A 10,749-nucleotide genomic window follows, 5' to 3' on the forward strand; every position below is an offset into this window, starting at 1 on the left:
CTTTAAAACAAACTGGTTTGGTGTTTTTAAGTTAATCATATGCTTAATAAATATGTGGTTTTTGCATTAAAAAAAATGAAGACAGAAATGTAATCAACCACTATTTTTTTTTTTCCAGGGAAGTTTCTTACTAAATTTTTTTCTTAAAAGATAAAAAGGTTGGGGGCTTCCCTGGTGGCACAGTGGTTGAGGGTCCACCTGCCAATGAGGGGAACACGGGTTTGTGCCCCGGTCCGGGAGGATCCCACGTGCCGCGGAGCGACTGGGCCCGTGAGCCATGGCCGCTGAGCCTGCGCGTCCGGAGCCTGTGCTCCGCAACGGGAGAGGCCACAACAGTGAGAGGCCCGCGTACCGGAAAAAAAAAAAAAAAAAAAGGATAGAGAGAGATTAACTTAGATCAAATAAACCAAAATAACTTTTAAAAGAAAAAATTATTATGTTCAACTATAAAGGGAATTTTTCATATTGTGTGTGCGTTTTAATACACAGAACAAGGAATGTGTAAAATTCTCAGAAGTAGTACTTCTATAAAGCCAATCAGAACTGATTAAACAGATAGGCATTACTTTGAGAAGGGCTAAAAATTATGTTATAGATGGATATTTAATGACATGAAAAAATGTTCATGGCATAAAATCTAATAAAAATATTATAAAACAATATGTACAATACACACCTGTTTTAATTAAAATAAAGATGTGTGTGACTCTAAACCAAAGACCTGAGAGATGTATATCAAACAGCTTTACTAGCAATAAAGCTAAAATTTGTATCTCTATCACTTTGTATCTATGCTCATATGTAATATTCTTTTCAAGTAAAGTTGTTGACTGATTTTGATACCAGGGTTATGCTGGCTCATAAAAATAGATGTGGAATGCACACTATTTCTCTAGTTTCTAAAGGAGCTTGTATATTCTTGGATTTTTTTTTTTCCGTTAAGTATTTGGTAGAATTCACCAATGAATCCGTCTGGGCCTGGAGTTCTCTATGTGAGGAATTTTATTATTATAAATTTAATTTATTTAACACACAGGGCTGTTCAGATTTTCTGATTCTTCTTATATTAGTTTTGGTAATTTGTGAAGCGAAATAAAGCACATCTTGAGCGGGAGAGGAAGAAGGAACGAGAAGGAAATGAAAAAGACAGGTACTCCTGTGATCCTTGGGAGGTGAGGCGTAAGGAGAGGCTAGAGGTGTGAATTTGTTATCAAGTTAGTTATCTGCAGGTGGCACATATTCCTTGTGTACTGAGAAAAGACATGAAAAGTGCCTAATCTGAAATGAGTTAAAGTACTCCCAATGACTTAAGAGTTTAATAGCTTCTGCATCTCTGATTTCCAAGACTGAATTCAACAATTACAGGTCTTAAAAATAAAAATGGAATTTAATTTATAAAGAGAAGATCGTATAACTTGCAACAAAGCATAATGACTCTACAAACCATCTATCTCAGTAAAACTGTCAAAAAAGTTAATTTGCATGTCCACTTTCACTAAATTAAGTTGTGTTTTAACATTTTATATGCTCTTCATAAGTGTGAAGTTTTACTTTTAAATACTGGCCAAGTAAACCAAACCAAACCAAGTGCATCTATTTTTTTTTTTATAGATCTTTATTGGAGTATAATTGCTTCACAATACTGTGTTAGTTTCTGTTGCACAACAAAGCGAATCAGCCATATGCATACACGTGTCCCCATATCCCCGCCCTTTTGAGCCTCCCTTCCATCCTCCTTATCCCACCCCTCTAGGTCATTGCAAAGCACTGAGCCGATCTCCCTGTGCTATGCTGTTGCTTCCCACCAGCCAACTATTTTACATTCAGTAGTGTATATATGTCCATGCCGCTCTCTCACTTCGCCCCAGCTTCTCCCTCCCACCCCATGTCCTCAAGTCCATTCTCTATGTCTACCTCTTTATTCCTGCCCTGCAACTATGTTCATTAGTACCATGTTTTTTTGTTTGTTTTGTTTTCTTTTTTAGATTCCATATATATGCGTTAGCATACGGTGTTTGTTTTTCTCTTTCTGATTTACTTCACCCTGTATGACAGACTCTGAGTCCATCCACCTCACTACAGATAACTCAGTTTCGTTTCTTTTTGTGGCTGAGTAATATTGCATTGTATGTATGTCTCACATCTTCTTAATCCATTCACATGTTGATGGACATTTAGGTTGGTTCCATGTCCTGCCTACTGTAAATAGTGCTGAAATGAACATTGTGCTACATGTATCTTTTTGAATTATGGTTTTCTCAGGGTATATGCCCAGTAGTGGGATTGCTGGATCATATGGTAGTTCTACTTTTAGTTTTATAAGGGTGCTCCATTCTGTTTTCCGTAGTGGTTGTATCAATTTATATTCCCACCAACAGTGCAGAAGTGTTCCCTTTTCTCCACACCCTCTCCAGCATTTATTGTTTCTAGATTTTTTGATAATGGCCATTCTGACCGGTGTGAGGTGATACCTCGTTGTACTTTTGATTTGCATTTCTCTAATAATAGACCAATGGTACAGGATAGAATGCCCAGAGATAAACTCATGCACATATGGGCACCTAATTTACGACAAAGGAGGCAAGAACATACAGTGGAGAAAAGACAGTCTCTTCAATAAGTGGTGCTGGGAAAACTGGACAGCTACATGTAAAAGAATGAAATTAGAACACTACCTAACTCCACTTAATACCATACACAAAAATAAACTCCAAATGGATTAAAGGCTTAAATGTAAGACCAGACACTCTAAAACTCTTAGAGGAAAACAGGAAAAACACTCTTTGACATAAACCACAGAAAGATCTTTTCTGACCCACCTCCTAGAGTAATGGAAATAAAAACAAAAATAAACAAATGGGACTTAATTAAACTTAAAAGCTTTTGCACAGCAAAGGACATAAACAAGATGGAAAGACAGCTCTCAGAATGGGAGCAAATATTTGCAAATGAAACAACAGACAAAGGATTAATCTCCAAAATATACAAACAGCCCATGGAGCTCAATATCAAAAAAACAAACAATCCAGCTGAAAAATGGGTGGAAGACCTAAATAGACATTTCACCAAGGAAGACATACAGACGGCCAAGAGGCACATGAAAAGATGCTCAACAGTATATCTATTTTTTTTTTTTTTTGCGGTACGCGGGGCTCTCACTCTTGTGAGAGGCTCCTCTCCCGTTGCGGAGCACAGGCTCCGGACGCGCAGGCTCAGCGGCCATGGCTCACAGGCCCAGCTGCTCCGTGGCATGTGGGATCCTCCCAGAACGGGGCACAAACCCGTGTCCCCTGCATCGGCAGGCGGACTCTCAACCACTGCGCCACCAGGGAAGCCCAGTACATCTATTTTTAAGAGGATTTGTCATATCTTAGAGTTCACCTGAATCCTACTAAGAATTATGGCAGAAGTGGGATGGGGAAGAGTGGCAATTTAGAAATTTGAGTGATGAGATCAAATAGAATATATTAGATTATATGTTAGTCCTGAAATTTGGATATAAACTTATGCAAAGGAAAAGTCACACATAAACATTTGTCATTTAAAAAAAAATTTCAAGTGCTCTGCAATGCTGTAAGTGTTATAGACATTTTTACAATCACAAAAGAAAATACAATAATGATCAAACAAATGGAAAATGCAAGTCTGGATCAATACACAAAACTAATGGAAGCCATAAAGTTTTAGAGGAAGCATATATGACTGTCACAGTTTATTTGAACAGTATGTGTCTTGGCGCCCAGAGGACAATCCTCCTAGTCTCCTCCGGCATCAAGGTTCCTAGCTCAAAAATCAGAATTCTTACTTGAATGAGAGTTTGACAATTCTGTATTTATCAAAATGAATGAAATCTAAAGCGACCATGAAAGAATAGTTTGCATGTTCTCATTGAACAAACATTTGTAAATTGGCCTCTGCGTATGTAAATTACCAAGTTGAGGGGTGGTAATAGGTTGGACAACTTTTATGCCAACTTAAAAATTCCCACCACCTTTTGGCTCTGGCTATCGCTGTGACAACCAGCAGTCTTCAGATATATCTTAACAGTTCCTCATTTCTTGCTTTTTGCCCTAGGGCTTCTCTTATGTCTCAATACAGGATGCTGTGGGAGCTGACGCAGCCTTTCTGGAACAGCTAGAGAGACAGGAGTCAGGGGATAAAATCCCTCTCTCAAATGTCCTTAGACTGACAGTTCTGAGACATATTCTTAGTCTTCAGAAACTCTGCAGGGAAATTTAGTTCTGGTTGTTTATAGCAGAACCAAATCAATAATGCACCTTTGGATTAGTCTTCCTTTCCCAGTTTACTCTTGCAATTCCGCAACTCTCGTTCCCTAGGCTCACTTCACACATGTAAGACTGTCTCAAGCTCTGCTTTTTGGGAGAACCAAAACTAAACATTATTTTAAAATGTGGAAGTTTCCCTTCCTACCACAACAAACTCATGTGCTATATATATTTTTAGTTTGGCTCAAGCACAAGAAATACTGTTAGTATTATATCATGCAAAACAATTTTATGCAAAATAATCACTAACTGTGTCACAAAACTTGTTTTTAAAGCAAGTGGCAGAGTTGGAATTCAAAGTCAGATTTGCTTACATCATCCTTTATGTCTCAATAAGAGTAAGAGGGTGTGCTCACATAAGGCAATCAAGGAGAGTTGGATAAAGACATGTTTACCAAGGTATAGGTAGGGTTAAGGAAATCCAAAGAGGGATGGTAAACTGACCCTGGGGTGAGGGTCAGTGAGAGAGCCATTATTACTCCTGAACTGAAGAGGAGAGGGGAGGGAGTAATCAACAGAATGTGGAGATAGTAGCTCTATAGAGAGGGCTACCTTTCAACATCTGCCACTTTGAGGACAAGAAAGCAGCCAAGCCACTGCAACCTAGCAAGGAGGGATCTAGGGGAGCAAGTACCACACCACCCACTACACACTGGAGAGACAAGTCCACTGGGAAAGTAAGTAAAATCCTGTCCTAGCCCTAATCCAGAGCTCCACTGGGATAAGAGATTGTGGTCAAAACAGACTGACTAGTGGGGAACAAATTTTGATAATTCTTGACCCACTAACCTGGAGCAGGGATGGGCTACAAAGGACAGGGGAGTATTATGGAGGTCAGCAGCCGCTGACAAATTCAAAGAGGGCTTTGCTACCTTATCCTTGGTGACGCTGATGAAACAGAAAAGAAAGTGGGACTAACAACAGACAGAGGAATAATTTAACAGTAATTAGAGTCTGGGGCCCCAGAGAACCACAGATAGAAGAAGACTCCCCTCCAGAGTAGAATCAAAACCTACTTGATTCTAAGAATGCAAAGAACTTCTCACACCTCCAAGATAGGGACAGGAGGGTACTGTCCCTGTTAAGATTGCTCAGGAGGATTTTTGAATTAACACAGAATAATGGTTGTTTTAGGTCTCCTATTCTTCCCCTTTCTGAATCAGAGCTTGTGGAGTGGTTTTTTTTTGTCCCTGGTTTTAACACTGTGCAATGTGTGTGGAAGGGAACAGATAACTAGTTGTATTACTTATTGGCTGCTGGAACAGGAATCATGTTCAAATCTGAAGAAAAGGACAGCAAATCACCTGAAGATCCTGGACTTTGAGCAGTGTACAGTGACGGGGTATGTCTCTGGGATATTTCTCAGGGGGGTCAGCATGGAGGGAAGGAGAAAGTGGATATTTGGTGAGTACAATTATGGACTCTGGCACGACTGGCCCAATGCTGACCAATATTTGTGTTTTCTTTTTGCTTAGTCCACAGCTAGACTACATTTCCCAGTTTTACTACAGAGATTTGTGGCCAAACAATAGGTCTCATCAATAAATGTGAATAGGGCTTCCCTGGTGGCGCAGTGGTTGCGAGTCCGCCTGACGATGCAGGGGACACGGGTTCGTGCTCCGGTCCGGGAAGATCCCACATGCTGCGGAGCGGCTGGGCCCGTGAGCCATGGCCGCTGAGCGTGCGCGTCCGGAGCCTGTGGTCCGCAACGGGAGAGGCCACAACAATGAGAGGCCCGCGTACCGAAAAACATAAAAAATAAAAATAAATAAATGTGAATGGATGTAATGACTGCCATCTCTGAGGAATAAAGAGCTTTTTCCACACATGCTCTCTTTTCTTTGCCTGAAGCCTGGATACAAAGATTGTGTGAAGGACTCTGAAGCCCTACGTAATGAGGGGTTTGAGTTTGAAAAACATTTTGCAGAATGTAAGTTAATTGGATATAAAGTGAGAAAGAAGGAGGTTTCTATTTTGGAAATTTACTGACTGGGGTTCTTTTTGTTGGTGGCAGTCAGCTTTATATGATTAATATAAAGAGAAAGCATTCAATTTAATGTTACATGAAATAAAATAATTAAAACACAATAAGTTAGAAGAAAATAAAGAAAACAAATCATTGCAGAAATTTTAAGATGTTTCTTTGAGATAAAAAAAGTAAAATGAAATGTTTATGACAAGGAAAGAAACTAAAAATAATAACAGGAATAAAAGGAGTACAGCTCTAGATGAGCAGAGATTAACTATTAAGAAAACAAAATGAACCACTGTATGTGCCAATTTTGAAATTTTAAATAAATGAACAACTTCCTAGAGAAATGAAACTTACAAAAACTGGATCAAATCAAAAGAAGAAAATTGACATATTACTGTTAAATAGTTACACGTACACATACACACTCTCACACACTCAGCTATTTTTCGAGTTGAAACATACCAAAGATTCAAGGGACAGAATTACAAAGTTTTCCAGAAAACTAAATATCAGAGATTGTTCCACAACTTTATGAGACCAGTATAACTTTAATGCCCAAACAAGATTTGGATATAACAAGAGAGGAAAAATAACAAGTTAATCTCATTTCTGAACATATATTCCAAAAAAAGAGAAAAACATATAAAGCAATATATTTTAAAAAACATTATGGCAAGATTGTGCTTATCCAGCAATGTACACTGAATTCAATTTGGAAAAATAAATCATTACAAAAATATATTAAAGGGGAAAAACCATACAATAATCTCAGTATATTTAGAAATGTTTTGTTAAAATTTAATATTCATCAATGATGAATACCATGATACACTAAGAAGGAGCTTAGGCTGAAAACAGGAAACTACAAGATACTTTCCATAAATGTCTAAGATACAGTCTTTTCAAAACTAGGATTAAGACAAAGATTAACACTTCTAGTCAATGTTGTAATGGGGCAGAAAAAAAAAGAATAAAGATATGTGGACTAAAAGAGAAAACAAGCATTTTAAGCACAAATGAAACACCATTTACATGGAAATCAAGAAAAAACTGTTTTTTGTAAATTGTTCAAATGATTAATAGAGTGAAGCAAGGTAGATATATGATAAAAATTCTGCTCCTGGGTATGTACCCCAAAGAAATTCTCAGAATACAAGGGTATGATATTAGGAATTACTGAAGCAGTATTTGTGTTGGGTGTTAGAGTATTGGAGACTTCATGAGTCACTCATCCTTGAGAGCTGTAGATAGTAATGTAAGTGGAAAGACATGTGGGATATTATGAAACAACTGGAAGCAATTTATAGATGCAACATAGCAAAATGTGTGGAATGCAACTAATGTAGCACTGAAAGAGAAATTTGTAATCTTTAAACACCTGTATTAACAATGAATACAATTTTAAAATTAATACTCTAAGCTTTTACCTTTAGAAGCTAGAAACCCAAATATAAGAGGAAAAAAATAATAAAAAGTGGAAGCCAGTGAAATAGAAAGTAAACTAACAAAAAAGAGAACACATTCACATGTTAATAATTTGAAAAGATCATCAGTTTGGATAAAACCATAGTTCTGTAGATCAAGACGAAAGAGAAAAACCACAAACTATCAATATTAGGAATGAAAGAGAGAACAGCCCTACTGATCTTACAAACATTAAAACACGATAAGGCAATTTTGTTGATAACTCTGTGCCGATACGTTTGGCAATTTAGATGGAAATTTTTTAAAATAAATTTATTTATTTATTTACTTTTGGCCACGTTGGGTTTTCGTTGCTGCGTGCAGGCTTTCTCTAGTTGCAGAGAGAGGGGGCTACTCTTCATTGCGGTGTGGAGCATGGGCTCTAGGCAGATGGGCTTCAACAGTTGTGGCATGCTGGCTCAGTAGTTGTGGCTTATAGGCTCTAGAGCACAGGCTCAGTAGTTGTGGTGCATTGGCTCAGTTGTTCCATGGCATGTGGGATCTTCCCGGACCAGGGCTCGAACCCGTGTCCCCTGCATTAGCAGGTGGATTCTTAACCACTGAGCCACAGGGAAGTCCCCTTAGATGGAAAATTTATTGAAAGACACAAACTATCAAAACATACCCACAGTGCTCACTTCAGCAGCACATATACTAAAATTGGAACGATACAGAGAAGATTAGCATGGCCCCTGCACAAGGATGACATGCAAATTCGTGAAGCGTTCCATATTTTTGCAGCTCTATTTACAATAGCCAGGAGATGGAAACAACTTAACTGTCCATCATCGGATGAATGGATAAAGAAGATGTGGCACATATATACAATGGAATATTACTCAGCCATAAAAAGAAACGAAATTGAGCTATTTGTAATGAGGTGGATGGACCTAGAGTCTGTCATACAGAGTGAAGTAAGTCAGAAAGAGAAAGATAAATACCGTATGCTAACACATATATATGGAATTTAAGAAAAAAAAATGTCATGAAGAACCTAGGGGTAAGACAGGAATAAAGACACAGACCTACTAGAGAATGGACTTGAGGATACGGGGAAGGGGAAGGGGAAGCTGTGACAAAGTGAGAGAGTGGCATGGACACATATACACTACCAAACGTAAAATAGATAGCTAGTGGGAAGCAGCCGCATAGCACAGGGAGATCAGCTCGGTGCTTTGTGACCACCTAGAGGGGTGGGATAGGGAGGGTGGGAGGGAGATGCAAGAGGGAGGGGGTATGGGGATATATGTATATGTATAACTGATTCACTTTATTATAAAGCAGAAACTAACACACCATTGTAAAGCAATTATACTCCAATAAAGATGTAAAAAAAAAATACCCACAAAGAAATAGAAAATATTGATAAGCACGTATCTATTAAACAATGTGAATTCATTGCTGCAAACCTACCTACCATCAAAACTCAAGGTGCAGATAGTTACGGTGATGGATTCTATTAAATATTTGGGAAAACGGTAATACCATTATTACATAAACTCTTTCAGAAAACAGAAGGGAAGTATCTTTCAACTTTTTTTTGAAGCCAGAATAATCCTAATACCAAAACAAGACAAGCACATTAAAAGACAGTTTAATTTATAGACCAATATAATTCATGGGCATAGATCCAAATATCCTTAACAAATTTTAGCAGAGAGAATCCAGAAATACATCAAAGAAATCAGAAGAGTTGCTTTTTGGGATGTTACTATGGAGAGGATGCTAGGAAGCCACATAAGCAAATGTTCTAGAGGGATGGAAATGTTCCATATCTTAGGTGTGTGGGTTATCTAGATGTATGCATTTGTCAGAACTCGTTGAACTCTATACTTAAGATCAGTGTATTTATTATAAAAGAAAAAATAGTAATTTACAATGGAGAAATCTGGCAGACACCTCCTTAACCAAGTTATCAATATTAACATCACCAGTAAGAAGATATAGTGATACCATGCACTGAGAACATAACATCATTTCTGTGTATTATCTTTTTAAATGTATAATCTCAATCTAAGGATGAGTAAACATAGACAAACCTAAATTGAGAAACATTTTGCAAAATGACAGACTAGAACTCATCCAAAATGCCATCATAAAAGACAAGGAAAGTAGGAGAAAGGGAGGAACTGCCACAGATTAGAGGAGAGTAAGGAGACACAACAGCTAAGTGCAATATAAGAACTGAAATTTGATCCTGGAAAAGAAAAAAGAACATTAGGCAAAAGACTGGTTAAATTTGAGAAAGGTTTGCATTTAATTAATAGCAGCGTAACAATGTTAATTCCTGGTTTTGACAATTGTACTATGTTATTGAAGATGTTATCATAGGTGGGGGAGGGAGGAATAAATTAGGAGTTTGGGATTAACGTATATACACTACTATATATAAGATAGATAATCAACAAGGACGTGCTGTATAGCAGAGGGAACTCTACTCAGTATTCTGAAATAACCTATATGGGAAAAGAATCTGAAAAAGAATGTATATATATAAAACTGAATCACTTTGCTGTACACCTGAAACTAACACAGCATTGTAAATCAACTCGACATCAATAAATTTTTTTTTTTTTTTTTTTTTTTTTTTTTGCGGTACGCGGGCCTCTCACTGTTGTGGCCTCTCCTGTTGCGGAGCACAGGCTCCGGACGCGCAGGCTCAGCGGCCGTGGCTCACGGGCCCAGCCGCTCCGCGGCATGTGGGATCTTCCCAAACCGGCGCACGAACCTGTGCCCCCTGCATCGGCAGGCGGACTCTCAACCACTGCGCCACCAGGGAAGCCCTACACCAATAAAATTTTTAAAAAAATTTTAAAAAGATGTTACCATAGGAAACTGGTTGAAACTTATACATTAACTCTGTACTATTATTTCAACTTTTCTGCAAGTCTAAGATTATTTCAAAACAAAAAGTTTAAAACAATTAGTATATATTGAAAAGCTATACAGGAAGAAAGGATACAGGAGACCCATGGGAAAAAAATGCACAGATGAAAAATAGATCTATGAATAAAGGAGAACCTG

General features: G+C 38.0%; 1 long non-coding RNA gene and 1 other non-coding gene across 2 annotated transcripts; both read left to right on the plus strand.

Annotated features, from left to right (window-relative positions):
• Positions 1-4,906: 4,906 nt before the first annotated feature.
• On the plus strand, positions 4,907-5,897 carry LOC132424144 (uncharacterized). Its single transcript, XR_009519169.1, has 3 exons — positions 4,907-4,963; positions 5,552-5,628; positions 5,762-5,897. It is a non-coding gene; the product is annotated as an uncharacterized lncRNA (long non-coding RNA).
• A 2,458-nt stretch (positions 5,898-8,355) lies between these two features.
• LOC132425181 (U6 spliceosomal RNA) lies at positions 8,356-8,462 on the plus strand. The gene has a single exon (XR_009519374.1). It is a non-coding gene; the product is annotated as a U6 spliceosomal RNA (small nuclear RNA).
• Positions 8,463-10,749: the final 2,287 nt, after the last annotated feature.

Source organism: Delphinus delphis, chromosome 4 (assembly GCF_949987515.2).
Source record: "Delphinus delphis chromosome 4, mDelDel1.2, whole genome shotgun sequence".
In the NCBI taxonomy this organism is placed as follows: Eukaryota; Metazoa; Chordata; class Mammalia; order Artiodactyla; family Delphinidae; genus Delphinus; species Delphinus delphis.